The 20,640-nt window shown below is 40.5% G+C and overlaps 1 long non-coding RNA gene across 1 annotated transcript; it reads right to left on the minus strand.

Moving 5' to 3' along the window:
- Positions 1-1,640: 1,640 nt before the first annotated feature.
- LOC108535963 (uncharacterized) lies at positions 1,641-20,493 on the minus strand. The gene is made up of 3 exons (XR_001887377.1): positions 20,344-20,493; positions 15,883-16,045; positions 1,641-3,661 (listed from the first exon to the last, which is right to left on the minus strand). It is a non-coding gene; the product is annotated as an uncharacterized LOC108535963 (long non-coding RNA).
- Positions 20,494-20,640: the final 147 nt, after the last annotated feature.

Here is a 20,640-nt window from a genome sequence, read left to right on the forward strand (position 1 = left end):
GGCAACCTACAGAATGGGAGAAAATGTTTGCAATCTACCCATCTGACAAAGGGCTAATATCCAGAATCTATAAGGAACTTAAATTTACAAGAAAAAACCAACCCCATCAAAAAGTGGGTGAAGGACATGAACTGACACTTCTCAAAAGAAGACATTTATGCGGCCAACAAACATATGAGAAAAAGCTCATCATCACTGGTCATTAGAGAAATGCAAATCAAAACCACACCGTCTCACGCCAGTTAGAATGGCGATCATTAAAAAGTCAGGAAGCAAATTATTTTTAATTGAAATTTGTATCGATCTAATTCCAGATTCATGTGCAATTATAAGAAATAATACAGGCAAGCCACAATAGCTCATGCCTGTAATCTCAGCATTTTGGGAGGCCAAGGCAAAAGGATCCCTGAGCCCAGGAGTTCAAGACCATCCTGGGCAACATAGCAAGACCCTGGCTCCATAAAAAGTAAAAAAAAAAAAAATTAGCTGAATTAGTGGCACGTGTGCATAATCCCAGCTACTCAGGAGGCTGAGGCAGGAGAATCACTTGAGCCCAGGAGACTGAGGCTGCAGTGAGCTGTGATCGTGCAACTGCACTCCATCCTGGGTAGAGTGAGGCCCTGTCTCAAAACAAAATAAAATAAAGAAGAAATAATATAGAGAGATCCCATATTCACTTTCCCAGTTTTCTGTAATGGTAATATTTTGCAAATTTATAATGTAATATCACAACCAAGATATTGACATTAATACAACTCCCCATCAATTTCAGATTTCCCCAGTTTTATTACTCATGTGAGCATGTGTGTGAGTGCATACGGTGTTTAGTTCCACACAGTTTTATCATGTGTAGGGTTGTGTTTCCACCACCACAATCAAAATACTGAGATTTTCATCACCACTAGAATTGCTTGTGTTACCCTATTGCACCCACATCCACCTCCCCCATACCATTCCCCATTGCCACCCCGGCCTTCAACCTCTGGTAACCACTGTTCTCCAGTTCTAAAGTTTTATTTCGAAAAATGAAATGGAAATGGGAACATACAGTATGAAATATTTGGGATTTTTTTTTTTTCACTTAGCCTAATTGTCCTGGGATCCATTAAGTCATTGTGCATATCAATAATTTGTTCCTTTTCATTCCTGAGTAGTATTTCATGGTATGGATGAACCACTTTGTTTAATCATTCATCCTTTCAGTCTGCCTGTATCTGCCAACCTCTGTCTTTTTATTGCTGTGTTTAAATTACTGATATGGATAAGTATTTATATGTTGATGCTTAAGTCTACCTTTCTAATTATTTGTTTTCTGTTTGATTTCTCTGGTTCTTGTTCCTCTGTTTATTTTCTTACCTTCCTTAGGTTATTTGAATAATTGTTTTGGATTCTACCTTGATACATTGTTAGTGTCTTTGTGTTTTGAATGTATTTCTTTGTATAGCTTGTTTTTAGTGGGAACAAAGATCTTGCCATGTTGTCCCCATTGGTCTGGAACTCATGGGCTCAAGTGATCCTCCCACCTTGGCCTCCCAAAATGCTGGGATTATAGGCATGAGCCACCATGCCTGGCCGGCTTGAGTATTTTATGGTGTTTCAATCATCAAATGTGATTTAGAAAAACCGTAAGAAGGATAGTCTTTTGCATGTGCTCATATTTTTATTTCTTAAAAAAAAAATTTTTTTTAGAGACAGTCTTGTTCTGTCACCCAGGCTGGAGTCCAGTGGCGCAATCATAGCTCACCGCAGACTTGACCTGCCTCAGCCTCGTGAGTAGCTGAGACTACAGGCATGTGCCACCGTGCCCGGCTTCCATATTTTCATTTCTGTTGTTTCTTCTTCTGTTCTGATGCTTCAGGATTCCCTCTTATCAGTTCCTTGCTGTTTGATAAATTATCCAATCTTTAAGGATAGGTCTGCTAGGCACAAATTTTTCTTTCATTTGAGAATGTCTTTATTTTCTCTCCATTCCTGAAGGATAGTGTTCCCAGACATAAAATTTGTGGTTGAATTTTCTTTTCACTTCAAATACTTGAAAAATGTTGTGCCATTTCCTTCTGGGTTCCACTGTTTCAGATGAGAAATCTACTGTCATTTCAATCATTCTTCCCCTACGGGTGATTTGTCATTTTTCTCTAGTTTCTTTCAAACTGTTTTTTCTTTGTCTTTGGTATGGATTTCCTGGGGCTTATCATATTTGGGATTCACTCAGATTTTCAAATCCATAGGTTTGTGTGTGTTGTCACACTTGGGAAGTTTTCAGTCTACTCCTTCTTTCAGCGTTACTCTCTTTTCTTCTCTTCATCTGAGACTCTGATGACAGAAATGTTAGATCTGTTTTACAGTGCCACAGGTCCCTGAGAATATCCTTAATATTTATTAAGGATATTTTCTGATTGTTTAGATTGGTTACTCAAATTAGGCAAATTATATCCTCAAGTTCAGTGATTCTATCCTCTGTTATCTCCATTCCACAAATAAACCCATCTAAGAAGTTGTTTTTTTAAGTTTCTGTTATTATATTTCTTAGTTCTCTAATTTCCATTTGGTTCTTTTGTGTAACTTGTTTCTTTGCTGAGATTTTTAAAATTGTTTTTATTTGTTTAACTGAGTTTATAATTGATTGTTGAAGCATTTTTATTGAAACTGTTTTAAAATCTTCATCAGATAATTCCAAATCTTATTCATCTCAGTGTTGATGTCACTGACTGTTGACTGTCTTTTCTTATCCAAATTGTGATTTTCTTGGTTTTTGGCAAAATGGGTGATATTTTATTGTATCCAGAACATTTTGTCTATTATATGAAGAAACTCTGGATTCTATTAATTTTTTTTTTTTAATTTTAGCAGGCAGTCACTCTGTTTAGGTTCAGCACTCAGGTCCTGGATTACTTTTGTGGGCTGTGGTTCTAAATCAGTTATATTTCAGAGATTTTGGTGTTTGTTTATCTGTGAGGGCTGGGAATCCCACTCCCTGCTGGTGCTGCTTGAGGAATGGAACAGGTTCTCCCAGGCTGGGCTATCAAGTGTCTCTTGGAATAGGATGGGAATCTCAGGCCATTGGGTATGAAGAGGTTTCCTGGGCTGGGCGACTTGTCATAGTGGCATCCTTCTGCTGGCTCTGCCCACCCACCAGGCAGGTGGGGAATCTCAGCACTGAGGGGTCCCTTGTTTGTGTTTTCCCTAGATTGTGGACCTATGGAGGTAAGACCAAGTCTGGCTGTAGTTGCATAGCTGTAGCTCCAGCGTGAAGCACAGAATATAATGTGTAACAGGGTGTGTGTGCTGGGCTGGCTGTGCTATTGTTCTCCAACACCCAAGGCCTCCAATTTGGCTTATCCATATATCTCATATGGGTAATGAAATGCAAGCAGGAAAGAGTATCACTTATAGGTGAAAGCTTTGAGAGCCAGGAGAACCTTCGCTCCACCCTCTTTCCTGTGTCATCATCACTGACAATGTTTCAGACGGTAGCTGTTCCATCAACCCACATCTCAGAGTCCCAGAGTAAGAACGGAGACAGCTCAAAGTAAGCAGAATCCCTGCAGATCTTGGAGGGCATATTATGTGCGTGAGCAGGAAACTTTGTATGTGAATTGCAGAGATTTGGGGAGTTGTTTGTCACCACAGCATCACCTAGCCTATCCTGCAGTGAATTTTGCTTAAAGGAGAAAATGAAGAGGCAAATTTTGTTGGCTCTGGAGAGTACTAGAAATGTATAAAACCACATATCTTAAAAATTGCATTCATTAAACATTTTAGTAATTCAGCTTGTATCCTCTTGTTACACGTTAACAGTTGGGGCTTTACTCTAGGGAAATGAGAAACCACAGTTTAGTTTGACAGCATCTGTCAAAGTCACCCAGAGTACCTGGGTGGTCTGTGAGGACATTTGTGATATAGAGTGTTTACCGTTAAGAGAATCGTGGGGATCTGGACATTTTCAATTGCCAGAGAAAAGCTTCCTTTCTGTCTGCACCTCCAGGATGGATTCTAACACTAAGGATTATTGACTTGGTGGCTTTGTGCTTAACTCCAAATTATTTGTTCATAGATTTTGCATTTATTTGTCATTCTTCTGTAAATTTCTGTCTCCATCTTATAGCCTTGTATTGAGATCTCCATAGGCCAGTAATGAAATCAGCTTAACTTGAACCAGACCATAATACAGCCTCTGGGTGTGAACAAGGCCACAAGCAAGGAAACTGAATACCTCCTAGAGGAAGGAAATTGAGTTTCTGCTGAGGACATTTAGGTAATATCACAGCACTTGTGTTATTGCCGGATAATGTTTCTCAGATTAAGGTGGCCTTGATACTTTCTCCAATGCTCTTAATACAATTTATTACTGAGGAAAAGATCTTCTGGTCATTTAATAAAGATGCAGAAATACTTTCTGTCAAATCGTGAGGAAGGAATCTGTGTATTTTTACAATATTGAATTGGTGAAAGTGAAATCCCTTTAAAATGAAATTAGAATGACTCATACACCCCCTGAATCATGTAAATACAGAGACCTGTGGCTAGTTAAACCCCTGAAACCAATTATCCATCCATGGCTGTCCCTAAGCACCCTTTTCTATTAAGGAAACACCTGTAGCATCCAGCCTATTATCTTTTTTCTCTTTGTAGCTTGATTTTCTGCCTCCTATCACCTATTTTTATTCTTCACGTCTCAGTGTCCCTAAATCTAGCGACAGAATAGTTTTTTCATCTGTACATATTGGTCTTTTTCTGCTGTTCTAATCAAGACATACTGTAGACTTTTTAAGAATTGCATTATTCTCCAGATAGTTTTCAAGCCTATTGTATAGCTAGACAGAGGGATATGGGGCTAAATTATGTTACAATGCCATGAACCCTCTGTTCTTTCCCACTCTCTGCAGTTTTTCTGGAACAAACTCTCCTCAGATTACTGTAAACATTTGGTTAATTTCAAGATCTCTTAAATAACTGATTTTGACAATGTTGGCTACTGTGTTTATTGCTCTGATGGAAAGGTAGATTTATAGGGATTGTCAACCTACTATTCTGGTGGTAAAATTTTAATGCATTTTATTTAATAAAAATTTGTTGAGCAGCTAGTGTTTACTGGGCAGTGGCCTAGGCACTGAAGATTCAAGTGTGGGAAAGAAACACTTTTGCTAACATTTAGCATTTGCTAACAAAAAGTTTACCATTTTCAAAGGAAACAGACTCACAGACAGGAAGAAGTAAGCTGAGGAAGGAAATGAGTCTTCCCCTTCAGGACTAAAAAAGGGACAGTTGGCCAGAGAATGGAGTGAAGAGGCTGACACATCCACTTCCATTTACATTTTGGCCAAGCCGGAGAATAAAAACTGTGAGGTCATTGTGAGAGTCCCTCCACGTTAAACTTCACCCCAGATTTTCCATTTTTCAGTTTATTTCTCTTAATTTCCATCTGGAGAATAATAAAAGAATCAAATGGCAACTGTAGAGCTAAAACTATCATAATAAGGCCGGGTGCAGGGGCTGATGCCTGTAATCCCAGAACTTTAGGAGGCCAAGGCAGGTGGATTACCTGAGATTAGGAGTTCGAGACCAGCCTGGCCAACATGGTGAAACCCCATCTCTACTAAAAATACAAAAAATTAGCCAGGCATGGTGTCGGGTGTCTATAATGCCACCTACTCGGCAGGCCGAGGCAGGAGAATTGCTTGAAGCTGGGAGGCAGAGGTTGCCGTGAGCCGAAATCACACCATTGCACTCCAGCCTGGATGACAGAGCAAGACTCTGTCTCAAAAAAAAAAATTAAATTAAAAATAAATAAATAAAACTATCATAATGAAATGTAAAATTTCTTAGAGGATTTCAACAGAAAATTTAAGGTTACAGAAGAAACAATCAATGAATTTGAAAATAGGTCAATTCAGATTTTCCAGCCTGGGAAACAGAAATATAAAATAATGAAGAAAAATTAAGAGTCATAAATACCTATGGGACACCTTCAAGCATACCAACGTACCCATAAAGGTAGTCCAGGAATGAGAGAGGTGAGAAAAAGGAGGAGAAGGAATGCTTGAGGAAAACAATGCCCAAAACATCCCAATTTTGATGGAAGCATTTATGTTCATATCCAAGAATATCAAATTAGATAAACTGAAAGAAATCTACACTTACACATATAATAGGCAAAACTGTTAAAAGACAAATAAAGAATCCTGAAGACAGAGAAAAATGACTCATTACATGCAAGTGGTCTATAATAAGATTAATAGCTAGCTTTCCATTAAAAAATCATAGAAATGAGAATGCCATGATTCTCATGACGTATTCAAAGTGCCAAAAGAAAAAGAAGGTCAATCAAGAATTCTATATCCAGCAAAACTATCCTTTATGTATGAAGGATAAATTAAAGCAACTGTAGATTTTTAAAAACTGAGGCCGGGTGGGTGTGGTGCCTCATGCCTGTAATCCTAGCACTTCAGAAGGCTGAGGTGGGAGGATCACTTGAGGTCAGGAGTTCGAGACCAGCCTGGCCGACATGATGAAACCCCATCTCTACTAAAAGTTAACTGGGTGTGGTGGCAGGCACCTGTAGTCCCAGCTACTAGGGAGGCTGAGGCAGGAGAATCACTTGAACCTGCAGGGCAGAAGTTGCAGTGACCTGAGATCACACCACTGCACTCCCACCTGGGCAACAGAGCAAGACTCTGTCTCAAAAAAAAAAACCCAAAAATCGAAACTGAGAAAGTTCTGTGGTAGTGGACCTGCCCCCCAAGAAACACTGAAGGAAGTGTTGCAGGCTGAAATTAAGTGATATTTATTAGTAACTTGAATCAACATGAGTTTGTAACACTTTACTTTCCGATTTAAAAGACAACTCCATATAGCAATAATTATAAAACTTTGTTGATAAGCTTATAATGTATATAGTTTCCATGATGCACAATTAAAGGAGAAAGGAGCTATATTTAAATGAAGCTTTTGAACACCATTAAAATTAAGTTAGTTTAATATGAATGATATGGTTATTATGTTATTAATCACTCAAAATACCTCAAAATACATAGTAAAATGAACAACAAAGAAATTAAAGTTGTACACTAGAAATATGTATTACTGTAAGAAGATGTTAATGGGCATGTACAGGGACAGAAACCACATAAAGCATGTGGAAAACAAGTAGAAAGATGGCAGACATAAATCTTACCTTATCAGTAACTACATCAAATATAAATGATTAATTAATACTTCAGGCAAAAGACAGAGACCGGCAGAATAAATAATATTATACAATTCTATTCTGTCTATAAGAGATGCAGTTTAGATTAGAAAACCAAATACATTAAAAGTAAAATGATGGACAAAGGAATACGATGCAAGTAGTAGTCAAAATAGAGCTGAAGTGTCTATACCAATATCAAGAAAAATAGTTTTTAAGACAAGACTTGTTACTAATCATAAAGGATAGTGACAAAGTGGTAGTGATCCCACTGGGAAACACAATAATAATAAACATATCTGTACCTAACAACACAAATTTTAAAATACATGAAGCAAACTGACAGAAGGGAGAAATAGACAATTCAGCAATGATTGGAAACTTCAATATCTATCTCACTTTCAATAGTAGATAGAACAAATAGGCTGAATATTAAGGAAATAGAACATTTTAACAACACTGTGATACAAATAGACCTAATTGACCATTAAGTATATAAAGCATTAGGTAGACTATGCAGGAAAAATAAAGAGAAGACTCAAGTCTTAAAATCAAAACCAATCTCACAGAAATAAAAAGATTATAAGGGAAACTATAAAAACTATGCCAGGCCTGGTGCAGTGGCTCATGTCTGTAATCCCAGCACTTTGGGAGGTGGATCATCTGAGGTTGGGAGTTTGAGACCAGCCTGACCAACATGGAGAAACCCTGTCTCTACTAAAAATACAAAATTAGTTGAGTGTGGTGGCACATGCCTGTAATTCCAGCTACTCAGGAGACTGAGGCAGGAGAATTGCTTGAACCTGGGAGGCGGAGGTTGTGGTGAGCTGAGATCGTGCCATTACACTCCAGCCTGGGCAACAAGAGCGGAACTCCATCTCGAAAACAAAACAAAACAAAACAAAACAAAAAAACTGTGTGCTGACAAATTAGATAACCTGGATAAAATGGACAAAGTCCTATAAGGATGCCAAGTGCTAAAATTGACTCAGGAAGAAATAGAAAATGTAAATAGATCTATTAAAAAGTACAGATATTGAGTTAATAATTTGAAAACTTCTCACAAAGGAAATTCTAGGCCCATGTGGCTTCTTCTACCAATTATGGCAAATTCTACCAATTATGCACAAATGAATACTCATCTCCTACATACTCTTTCAAAAAATAGAATACCCATCCCCCCAACTCTTTCAAAGTGGGAAGGAACTTACCCACTTAGCCTATAAGGACAATATTACCCCCAGTACTAAAACCAGACAAAGACAGCATAAGAAAACTACAGACTGATATCCATTGTGAATATTGACACAAAAATTCTGAATAAAATACTAGCAATTCACATCCAGAATATATAAAAAGAATAAAAATGACCATGACCACATGGGAATTTCCCCAGGATAAATGTTGGCTTAACATTAAAAAATCAATCAACTTAATATACCATGTTAATAAAATAAAGAACAAAAATCACATGATAATTTGAATAGACACAGAAAAAACATTGGACAAAATCCGACAGCCTTTCTTTAAAAAAACACTCAACAAAGAGGACACAAATTCCTCTTCCAAATAAAGAAGCCTATGAAAAACTCACAAGTAATATCATACTTAATGGTGAAAGACAGAATACTTTTCATATAAGATCATGAACAAAACAAGGATGTTTACTCTCACCATTTCTATTCAACATTGTACTGGAAATTCTAGCCTGGGCAATCAAGCAAGAAAGAGAAATAAAATGCTTTCAGAGTAGACAGAAAGAAGTAAAACTATTTCTATTCTAGATGATATGAAAATGCTAGAAATAATATCTTTTAAAAGCTATTAGAACTAGTAAACAAGTTCTCCTACTTTGCAGGATACCGGGACAATATACAACAATCAATTGTATTTCTAGGCATTTTATGACCAATATGAAAATGAAATTAAGAAAACAATTCTATTCTAATAGAATTAAAAAGATGAAATAATTTAGGATAAATTTAAAGAAGTATACAAGTTTGAGACTTGTACACTGCAAACTAAAAATTGTCATTGAAAGGAATTAAGACAAACTTAAATAGATGAAGAAGCACTCCATGTTCACAGATTGAAAGACTTAACATTGCTAAGACAGCAATATTTCCCAAATTGATTTGTAGGTTCAATGTAGTCTCCATCAAAATCCTAGCTACCTCTTTTGGACAGAAATTGACAAGCTTATCCTAAAGTCATAAGGAAATACAAGAGAGCCAGAAGACCCAAAATAATCTTGAAAAAGAAGAACAAATTTGGAGAACTTACACTTTCCAGTTTCAAAATGTTCTACAAAACTATGGTAATCAAGACAGCATGGCATTCTCATAAAGACAGACATATGAATCAATGGGACAGAATTGATCATCTAAAATAAATCTTCATTTTATGATCAAATGATTTTAATCATGATGCCAAGAAAATTTAGTGGGTAAAATAAAAGTCTTTCCAACAAATGGTGTTGGGAAAACTGGATGTCCATGGCAAAAAATAAAAGTTTAACCTGTACAACATGCCATATACAAAACCTAATTCAAAATTGATCATAGACATAAATGTAAGAGCTAAAATTATAAAACTGAGAAGAAATAGAGAAGTAAATATTTATGACCTTAAGTTAGGCAGTGATTTTTTAGGTATGACACCAAAAAGCACAAGCAACCAAAGAAACTAAATAGGACTTTCTCAAAATATCGTATTTTGTGCTTCCAGGGATACCATCAAGAAAGTGATGTGATTCTCCTGCAGAATAGGAGAAAATATTTGAAATGATATGTCTGATAAAGGGCTTGTGTCAAGAATATATAAAGAACTCTTATAGCTCAACTAATAGACAACCCATATTTTTTAATGCGGAAAAGTTTTGTCTATACATTTTTTCCAAAGAAGATACATGATTACCAATAAACATATTAAATGATTTTCAATGTTATTATTCATTTTTCATTAGGGAAATGCAAATCAAATTTTCAATGAGCAAACTGCCCACTAGGTTGGCTGAAATTTAGAAAGTAAACATTAATAAGTATTGGCAAGGATGTGGAGGAATTGGAATCCTCATATATTGCTGGCATGATTTTAAATGGTGGAGAGAACAGTTTGGCAGTAGCTCAGATGTTAATTATAGAGTTTTCATATGATCCATCAATTCTACTCTCATGTATGTACACCAGAAAATGAAAATAAAATATCCACACAAAACTTGCGTATCAATGTAAAAAGCATAATGATTTATGGAAACAACTCAAATATCCATCAAGTGATGTATGGATAAACAAAATGAGGTATAGTCATACAGTGGAATATTATTTGGTATTTAAAAAGGAATGAAGTACTAATACATGATCTTTCCTCTCTGCCTCTGCCTCCACCCAGAAAACAAGAATGACCCCTTCAATGACTATGTGGGTCATGAAAACTGGAAGAATCTTTCAGTAGTTTCTGTCTGCCAACCAGAAAAATTTTTGATGATTAAGAGCCCCTCTGCCTCCTGAAACAGAAAGGGAATACCATAAGATGACTAAGCACAAATGAATATTTAAATTAAATGTCCTGCCACTTTGTGGTTGAGTTGAAGGTGACCAAATCCAACAGGCTGCATGGTGGCATCACTAGGATGTTGTTCTGACCTCCTCCTCTATCGCTTTCTTGGCTGAAGCTGTCTGATCTGGGAGGAGAAACAGAGCAGACAGAGCCTAGACTTTTGTGAGACTAAGAGATTCCACTCTATAGCCTTTTTGTAGTTTCCTGGACCTCTCTTGAATCCCAAGATTCCTTAGACTCCTTGTTATTCCTTGCAGTTCTCTTCTTGGCTGTAGTCTTCTATGACACATCTGTCCTCTTTGCAGACACAGCCAAAAGAAAGGCATATGTAGTCCCTTACCCTCAGGGCTGTTTTTGACGTGTATCCTCTCCTAGCTGGGTGGTACTTTCTTGTTTCCTTCCAGATCTGGTTTTCTCTCCCAGCAAACAGTCTTTTTGCTTATTCCTGGGCATAGTTTATTTCATGCTGAATCCTTAGTTGGAAAAATCTGAGGATACCACTCTCATTGACTTTACCACAATTTGTGCTCTCTGGAGTGCTGAGATGTGGCTACTCTGTCTTCCCTGGCCTTGGCAACGGGCTCTTCCTTGTTGACTGGGCTCTAGGTAAAATTCTGGACCTTGGCGCCACCCTGGTGACAGATTACTTTCCAGGAGCTCAGGAGATATGGAAATGTGGTGTTCATCCCCACTAGAGTTTATGGACAGAGTCACTCGCACTGAGTGACTTATTGATGGCAAACAGAAAGAGACATTTTCTTGGGGAAGCTAAGTGGAAAAGAGGAGTCTATTAAAAGGATGCTCGGCTAGAGACCAGGCTTGTGACTCTACCCAGGAGCAAAAAACTCATCCTTGCTCTCTGTCTTGCATCTCTTTTCTTTCTGATTCATTCTTTTTTTCTATCTGGAGATTAATGTCTGTTTTTTGATCTTCACAAGGAGGTGGAAGATGATCTACTGGGGAAGATTGACTCTGTCTGGCCCAATTCTTAGGGTAGAGTTTCCGAGTTGCTGAAGTTTGGTCAATGCCCGTCCTATGTGTGGACTGGGCTGTCTGAAGACTACTCCCGCACATATAGGGCAATTTGAGGCAGTGGAAATTTGTGAACGGGGTCAACGGTCATTAAATTGTTTTTATTAGAGTGTGCCAGTGTTTAAAAGAGAACACAGGACTTCCAGTTTTCACTTCAGTGCAAAAGGAGCTTTGAAGCTGTCACTGTATCCTAATAACAATTCAAAAAACTGACACACTGAAAAATCAACGGTTCTTCTTAGAGCCATCAGAAAAGTGAGGACACAGGGTAAGCTGCTGTCCCCAAAATTGGAGAGACAGACATGTGGGTACAATGAATCTGCTCTAAACAGCAGAAACTCTAGAGCAGAAACCTCCATGGGCGCCATCGCCAGCGTGGGAAAAGCTGAACTGTAACTGACACATTGCCAGAGGTTGAGTGTGGAAAAGATGGGAGTTAAAAATTCCAGGAAGACCCAGGTATAGAAGGGCTCTTATACTTCTATGAGGTATAACTACAGGCACTCTCCCAGATTCTCAAAGCAAAGATCAGAGAAAAATTCCCTTATGCTTCTCTCAAGGGGAGGAGAAAAGCAACTACTTGGAAATATGCCAGAGCATCCTTCTTATTACAAGGCCTACCCTCAGGAGAAACTATTTTATTAGAGCCTAAATGCTGGGTTTTTATCAGAACGTAACTTACCCAGGGGAAGGGGAAATACACAACTCCAGTTACCTGTAACCATCCTGTCCTACCTAAGGGACTGGGGGCAACAGAGAAGCTCCTATGAAGTTCACAGTCCACTTTAGGAAACTAGCAAAAGAAGAACAAATTAAATCCAAAGTAAGCAGAAGATAAGAAATAACAAAATTACAGTAGAAATCAATAAAATTGGAAACAAAATCAGTAGAGAAAATCGACAAAATTATAAGCTGGTTCTTTGAAAAGATCAATAAAATTGATAAGCCTCTGTAGCTAGGCTAAGAAAAAAAATAAACTACTGGATTAAACAATGGGCCAAAGACCTTAACAGATACTTTACCAAAGAAGAGATACAGATGTCAATTAAGCCTATGAAAAGACGCTCCACAAGATGCCATCAGGGAAATGCAGATTAAAAAACAATGAGATATCACTGCATACATTAGAAGGGCTGAATTCCACAGCTCTGACACCATCAAATGCTAGTGAGGATGGGGAACAACAGGGACTCTCGTTCACGATGGGTGACAATGCAAAATGGTACAGCCACTTTGGAAGACAGTTTGGCCAGTCCTTTAAACAATAAACATACCCTTACCAGCAGTTGTATTCTTTGTAGTTGTGTTCTTTGACGTTCATCCAAAGGAGATGAAAACTGACGTCCACACAAAAACCTGCAGCTTCATTCATAATTGCCAACACTTGGAAGCAACCAAGATGTCCTTCAATAGGTGAACGGATAAATGAACCGTGGGACATTCATACAGTGGGATATTATTTAGCACTAAAAATAAATGAGCTATCAACCTATGAAAAGATATGCAGGAAACTTAAACGCATATTGCTAAGTGAAAGAAGCCAATTCGAAAGCCTTTATATGTATGATTCCAAGTATGTGACATTCTGGAAAAGGATAAACTAGGGAGATGGTAAAAGTTAATGCTAGGGATTTGGGGGAGAGAGAGATGAACAGGTAGAGCACAGAGGATTTTCAGGGCAATGAAACTATTCTGTCTGATATTATAATGGTAGATATGTGTCATTATACACCTATCAAAACCCGTATTAAACACCAAGAGTGAATCTTAATGTAAACTATGGACTTTGGGTGATGATGTGTCAATACCATTTCAACAGTAGTAACAAATGTACCATCCTGATGGGGAATGTTGGTAGTTGGGGAGTCTGTGCATGTGTGGGGACAGAGGGTATATAGGAACTCTCTGTACTTTCTGCTTCACTTTACTGTGAACCTAAACCTCTTCCAAAAATAAAGTGTATCAATATCAGAAACCATAAATAAAGGAAAATGAAATACACACACACACAGAGGGTGAACACACCCACTCGTGTGATGGCCTCTTAGTTTCTTTAGTATGCCCGCTACAGAGATTACCTGGCGTGCTTTCAGTCTGCCACTCACAGCCTTTACAACCTGGAGAATATGGTAGTAAGGTGCTAACAACTACACAGCCATATCACCCTCCCATCAATTATTTAGCCAACAGGTATTTGTTGAGCATCTAATATGTGCCAGCAGTGCCTGGAGGCTGTGGGGTAGAAAAGGAGTCAGCACTCTTTACAGTCTCTTGCCCACAAGGATGCGATCATCTGTAATATGGTTTGGATGTTCTTTGCAGTCTCATGTTGAAATGTGATTCCTGATGTAGTAGGTGGGCCCAGGTGGGAAGTGATTGCATCATGGGGGCAAATCCCTCATGAACGGTTTAATACCATCCTCCTGGTGATAAGTGAGTTATTGCTCAGTTAGTTCATGCACAATCCGGTTGTTTAAAAGAGTCTGAGGGGACCTGCCCCTTCTCTCTCTCTTGCTCCCGCTCTTGCCATGTGATGTGCCTGCTCCCTTTTCCCTTCTGCCACAAATGGAAGCTTCCTGAGGCCCTCATCAGAATCAGATGCTGGCATCACTCTTCCTGTACATCCTGCAGAACTGTGAGCCAGGTAAACCTCTTCTCTTTATCAATGACCCAGCCATTAGGCATTCCTCCATAGGAACACAAACAGACGGACACAATCCACTTGGGAAAGAGAATGTCACCCTGCCGCTAGTGGTGAATATGATGATATTACATATTGCTACAGTTGACTGGGGACCAGGATAATAGTCGGTGAGTAATTATTTGGCACAGGTGATAAGAGTATGAAGATTCGGCGCAGGAGGAAAGACTCATTTGAGCTGGAAAACCCTGAGAAAATTGGCAAGAGCGGGAGCAACTTCACGTAGGCTCCCACAGCTGCTCAGCTCTGCTGACACCATCTTGAAATTCTTACTAGTTTTGGAACAAAGATCCTCATATTTTTATTTTGCACTGGACTCCCCAGCTTAAGACCCCTCCTCTCCAGGAAGGAAATGCTTGTATGGGTCATGTCTGATTTAGAAATCATAATTGCTACCACTTACTGTGCATTTGCAAGTACCAGGAAGGATCTTAGGTGCTAAGACCTTATCTCCACTAACCTACACAAAGGAGAGGAAAACCGAGTTTCAGACAGGTCACCTGAACTCACCCAGTTGGTGGGGCAGGCAAGATTTAAACCCAAGCTCTTTTCTTTTATTTCTGATTCATTCTTTGCAGATTTTTATATCAGTTATTTACATTCATGGTTCATACTTTGAAATGATTTTTAATTAATTAATTAACTTTTTGAGGTAGGGTCTCACTCTGTGGCCCAGGCTAGAGTACAGTGGTGCAATCTCATGGCTCATTGCAGCCTCAACCTCCTCAGCTCAAGCAATCTTCCTGCCTCAGCTCCCCAAGTAGCTAGGACTACAGGCGTGCACCATCACATCCAGCTGATTTTTACTTTTTGTGTGTGGAGACTGTGGTCTCACAACATTTCTCAGGCTGGTCTCGAACTCCTGGCCTCAAGCAATCCTCTCACCTCAGTTTCCCTAAGTGCTGGGATTACAGTTGTGAGTGATCATGCCCAGCCTTGAAATGACTGTAAGATGTTTGAGAGGAATAAACCAGCTCACCCCTGTGAATGGTTTAGTTCAGCGGTTCCTAAACATTTTCAGTTCACAGCACCCTAATGTCTTAGTAATCTTATTCACAGGGCCCTGAGGCCACAAGAAATACCTCATAATTCTGTTTATGACCTTGTTGGGTCCAACTACCTTAATAAGTATTTATGTCCTAACAACTTAGTAGCTGGGTAAAAAATAATATGTACAAATTGAAAGAAGTAAATCATATTTTATTGTATTATTAAATAACCACAATACTTACTAATAGTATGTAGGTGCATCAGTTGGGCACTAGCAATATATAAAACCTTGGAAGCGGATAGGACATATCACCTTTTCCCCCACAGCTGTCACAGCAGTCACCAAAAACCAAGCTTTGCAAAGATATGACGTCATGGAAGGAAATTTAGCAACCTAATGTTAAAACCGATTTACCTGGAGCTAGCAGTTCCTGAGGTGTTTGACAGGCATCATTGTGTTTTCCTCAAGTACTTCAAAATATCCAGCACTTCTGCGAGTCCCCTGAGGTGCCTGCCCCTCTGTTTATGCAAAGCAATGTCCCCTTGCTGGTGGACAGGTGCAGGCAGTGCTTTTTCCTCTGCGTGATGATATTAGATATGCAGAAAATCATGGATAGGAAGAGCCAAGGAAAAAAGGGGGAATAAAAATAGAATGGGCAAGAAAAGGAGCTCAAGAAATGTATTTTTAATGCAGTCCCACAAAAAGAAGCTCATATTTTACTATGTATTTGACAGCAGAATACAATTACAACTGACATCGATTATCGTCTCTGTTAGACTTCTCTCTACCTTATACATTTAAGTGTAATCCCAAATGGGGAGAGAAGCACTGCTTTTTAATATAGGTGCTTTCTCAATTTGAAAACTAGAATAGAAGTCATGTTCAGAAGTGTGAAGAATTCTAAGAATGAGGTGGGGGTTAAACGATTGTTAGCAACCAAGAGGTTCCATTATTTTTTCCTTCAAGCGTGTTGGTATGTGGAAAACGGAAAGCATATTCCACCACTCACTTAAGTTAGTTAAACCCAACATACTAGAGCAATTATTAATCCTCTTTCATCTTGCTAATAACAACAAGACACAAAGCAATTGCTAGTTATAATTTGTAATCAGTAGCATGTCGTTAGTGGGCTGTTAATTGATTGCATCTACCAGTGTTTGTGTAGATGGGTTCTGTTGTTGTTGTTTGAGTTTCATGTTAATTCAATAGGAGTGGTAACTTGGTTTTTGGTGAGGACAGAAAGATTTTACATCTCATTTCACTAATTCTGTTTTCTTCTGAACATTGGACTTCTATGTGCTTATTTAAAAAACTATGTGGCTACTGCCATCTGTTGGATGGAATGTGAGTCCTGCTCAGACACGTGGCCCTTTAAAGCCCAGTATCTGTCCCTTCTAACTTCACCAAGTGTCTCCTCAAGGTAAGGTTCTGCCTTTGATCCACCTGCATGCATCCCAGCTTCCAGCCCCAGAACTGAGTTCATTTTGGGAACGTTTTCTGTCGTGGTGGGGTACTTTCTCTTCAGACATGTAAATGCTCTTTACTGAAGAGTGTGAGGTTGTTTAGCTTTCCAGGAAGACTTACAGCATAAGGAGGCATGTCGAGGTGGGGACGGATGTGGCTGGGAGCATGTTTAGGAACAAGTATATTTTTAGCATGGGGTAGTGGAATCTACATTGGACTAACAGGCAGAGGAATCAAAGTTCAGCTGTAAATTGTGGTGCATACTGAGGCCAGTGATTTTATGTCTCTGAGCTGGCATTTCCTCAGCTGTAAGACAAAAGGACAGGACTAGGACTGAGAAAATCTTATGAGCTGAAGACCCACGCCGCTCCATCTCTCTAAAGAGTCATATTCAAAGAACAGCAGACCTAATAGCAAATACAAATTTAAGAGGAAATGCCAGTCTGATTTAACTGAAAAGCACAGAGAAGAACCAATCTACAGATCATGGGAAACCCATTTGACCTGACTCCCTTTTCCCCCACTGCTTGGTTCCTATTTTTCTACTTTTCTTGGGCTGTGATTGTCAGCATCCTCGCTCCTCACCCCTCCTACTCTTTCTCTGTGGAGGGACTGTTTTCTCTCTCCACTCCTGTTCAGGTTTTTTCTTAGTCCTCCCCTCCTCCTCTAGCCCTCAGTCTCAGCTTTCTCTGCCCTTTTGCTGATTCTGCATCACAAAATTCCAAGGACCAGTCTTGGAGAAACTACCTCTTCTCTGAGATGGGAAACAGGTGAAGAAGCTGAACCAGGCAGAACACACTTCATATTGTCCAGGAGAAACACACACACACACACACACACACACACACACACACAGCCAAGCCCTTCTGACAGCAAGAGCCTTCAACCCTGTGACTGATACGACTACGATGCCTATAGCTGAATTCACTGGTTAGGGAGTGCACGATGGAATTTTGTCCCTTGAATTGGGGATGTTTGAAGATCCAGGCTATTTCACTCTTCCTCCTGCCTTGCTAAAGAATGACCGGGGTCATTATTGAACTCAGTTCTCATTTGCTTTCTTAAAATTTGACGTCCACAAAACCTGGAGTTTATTTACTTCTCCCTTTCCTCCTCTCTTCATTTAGTCCATCATGCCATTTGTTAATACCAGATTAGAGAAGGGGAGCATGTCAAGGAATTCCTTTACGATTTCTTCTCTGAGGATGAAGTCTTGGTTGAGTCTTCACTGGACAGGGTCAGGATGGATCCTGGGAGTGGGGCTGGGGCTCTGCGGTGTGTGTGTTCTCCAGGGCAGTTACCCTGCTGGGGCTGGGCCAGCCCTCCTGCCCCAGCAGCCCCCATCTCTCTCTGCCCCACCCTGTCTCCTAGGTGAGGTGTGCTGGGATTGCTGTGTGGGGACGGAGTACGGCCAGCCTGCCTGGGCTCAAACCTTCAAGGAAATGAAAAATAATTTCTCCTTACAAGAGGTTAGGGGAGCCTCCCCAGGCTCGTCTGCTGCTAGTTCTGTCAGTGGAGAGGCAGTTTAGAAGGCCCCAGGAGGCTGGGAGGAAAGGAAGTGTGCCCAGGCCCACCTAGGGGAAGGTCTACAGGAGAAAGGCCCTCTTTCTCATTGCTGCAGGGTAACAGCGAGTTTTGCAGTTGGTGATAATGATTCATTTCCTCAGTTGAGGTTTGGGAGGATTATAGCTGGAATTTGAAAAGTCGTTTCTATATCTGGCAATGAAGGAACTCTGAGTGATCACCATGTACTGTTTGGTGTTTTGCCATCATTGGTAATATCACTGTGGTAGTCAGCTCGGGCGGCTGTAACAGAACACTGTAGACTGGGGGGCTCACAAACAGCAGACATCCACTTCCCACAGTTCTGGAGGCTGGAAGGCCACGACCAGGGGCCAGCTGGCTTGGGTTCCGGTGAGGGCCCTCTTCTGGCTGCGGGTGGTTGCCTTGTCATTGCATCCTCACGAGGCGGAAAGGCAGCCAGAGAGCTCTCTGAGTCCCTGTCACAAGGGCACTCATCCCATTCATGAGATCTGCACCCTGATGACTTAATCACCTCCCCAAAGGCCCACCTTCTAAAACCATCACATGGAGGATGAGGATTTGAACATGAATTTCGAGGGATTGCAAACGTTCAGTCAATAGCCATCACCAACAACACTATATGTCTATAAATCAAATACGTTTTCCTGCATCCTGAGAGGTAACAGCCTAGATAAATACTTTATTTATTTAAAATCTGTCCACCTATTCATCCGTCCAACACATATTTGGTGATTTTGATTAAATTCCAGGTGCCTTTGCTAAGGATGGAAGGACATACAAAGATGTGAAAATCCAGGCACAGGCTCTTCCTGCAAGGTGGCTCAGTCTAGCAGGGGGAGACCCTCTGTGTAAAGAACTCTGAGGTAAGTGCGGTGGAAGTGTAAGGGTTTAGCAGAGAATTTGCTCTCTCTGCCGGGGGGTCACAGAAGTATTGGTGAGTGAGCAAGACTTGGAAAGGGCAGATGGGCTGGTAGAAAGGACACTGCAGATGAGCAAAGGGACACTCCTGGGGAGTCTCGAGTGTGGGGAGGACTTAGGGATGTTCGTGGAGGGGAAGAGCTGGGCAAGGCTGAAGAGTAGGGCAGGGCAGGGCACGGAAGGCTCAGCCCCTGGGACTGAATTCAGTAGGCAGTGGGGTCATTGAAGCTTTGAGAGCTGGGGAAAGCCATGACACGGGTTTAGTGGGAAACGCATGTTACTTAAAGTCAGGCAGATCCTGGCTGGAGTCCTGGCTCAGCTTTTTAGCGGTGTCTGCTTGGTCTGTCGCTCTCAGCCTGAGTTCCCACGTCAGTCACCTGAAGGAAACGGGCCTGCTTTGCGGTCTTGTTTAGAGGTCTTGTTCAATCGTGTGTGTAGAGTGTGCCCATGGGGCCTGGCCAGGGAGTCCTCCGAGGCACCTGAGGCTGAACCAGGGGTGGCCGTGGAAATGGTATGAAAAGAGGGACAGCTCTCAGAGACAAGGAAGAATGACTAGAACTCAGAACCTGACAGGAGGTGTCCTTGTCCGTTGAGGGGGCTGCAGAGTGAGATGTGACCATTCTGGGCTGCCTTCCCCGCAGTTCCCGGCCCAGGCATGTAGTCGTTGTGGGGTCCTGAGCCTGGGACAGCACTTCTTTAGAGTCAGGCTTTTCTCTGGGCTATTCCTTTCAAGTGACAGCAAAACCTAGTAGTCTCTGTTTTCATACAAGGTTCTAACATCTGATGCCAGATTTATAACCTGAGGTGGCCAGAGATTTTTGGTTTTCCCTGGGGCTTAAATCAATGGTGTTGCTTGGCTTTCTCCCGTGTAGCCAGGTTGGCCAAGAAAACCACCCGTTATTCTGCTGTGAATGGAAGGCATGCTGCTGCGTGGCTCTTGATATTTACCTGATCCCGGAGCTGAGCTTCGTCTCTGTGGCGTGCAGGATGCAGCGGGGCTGGGAAAGATAGTCCTCTGGCACGCTTTCCACATTTGGATGGCAGCCCCAGCTTCAGCTTCAAACACTTTTATCCCTGATGGCATTGTTTACAAACATGCTGGAAAAACAGAATTAGGGAACAAAATTATCTCCTGATTGCTGAACTATGATGAGATTGATGCTTTTAAGCACTTCCCCTAGGGAAGCCAGGCAGGAATCTTCCAAGGGGAAAATGTATCATAAGGGAAGACTATTAAAAGTTAAA

The sequence above is a fragment of the Rhinopithecus bieti genome, unplaced genomic scaffold (genome assembly GCF_001698545.2).
Source record: "Rhinopithecus bieti isolate Rb0 unplaced genomic scaffold, ASM169854v2 scaffold_13247, whole genome shotgun sequence".
In the NCBI taxonomy this organism is placed as follows: domain Eukaryota; kingdom Metazoa; phylum Chordata; class Mammalia; order Primates; family Cercopithecidae; genus Rhinopithecus; species Rhinopithecus bieti.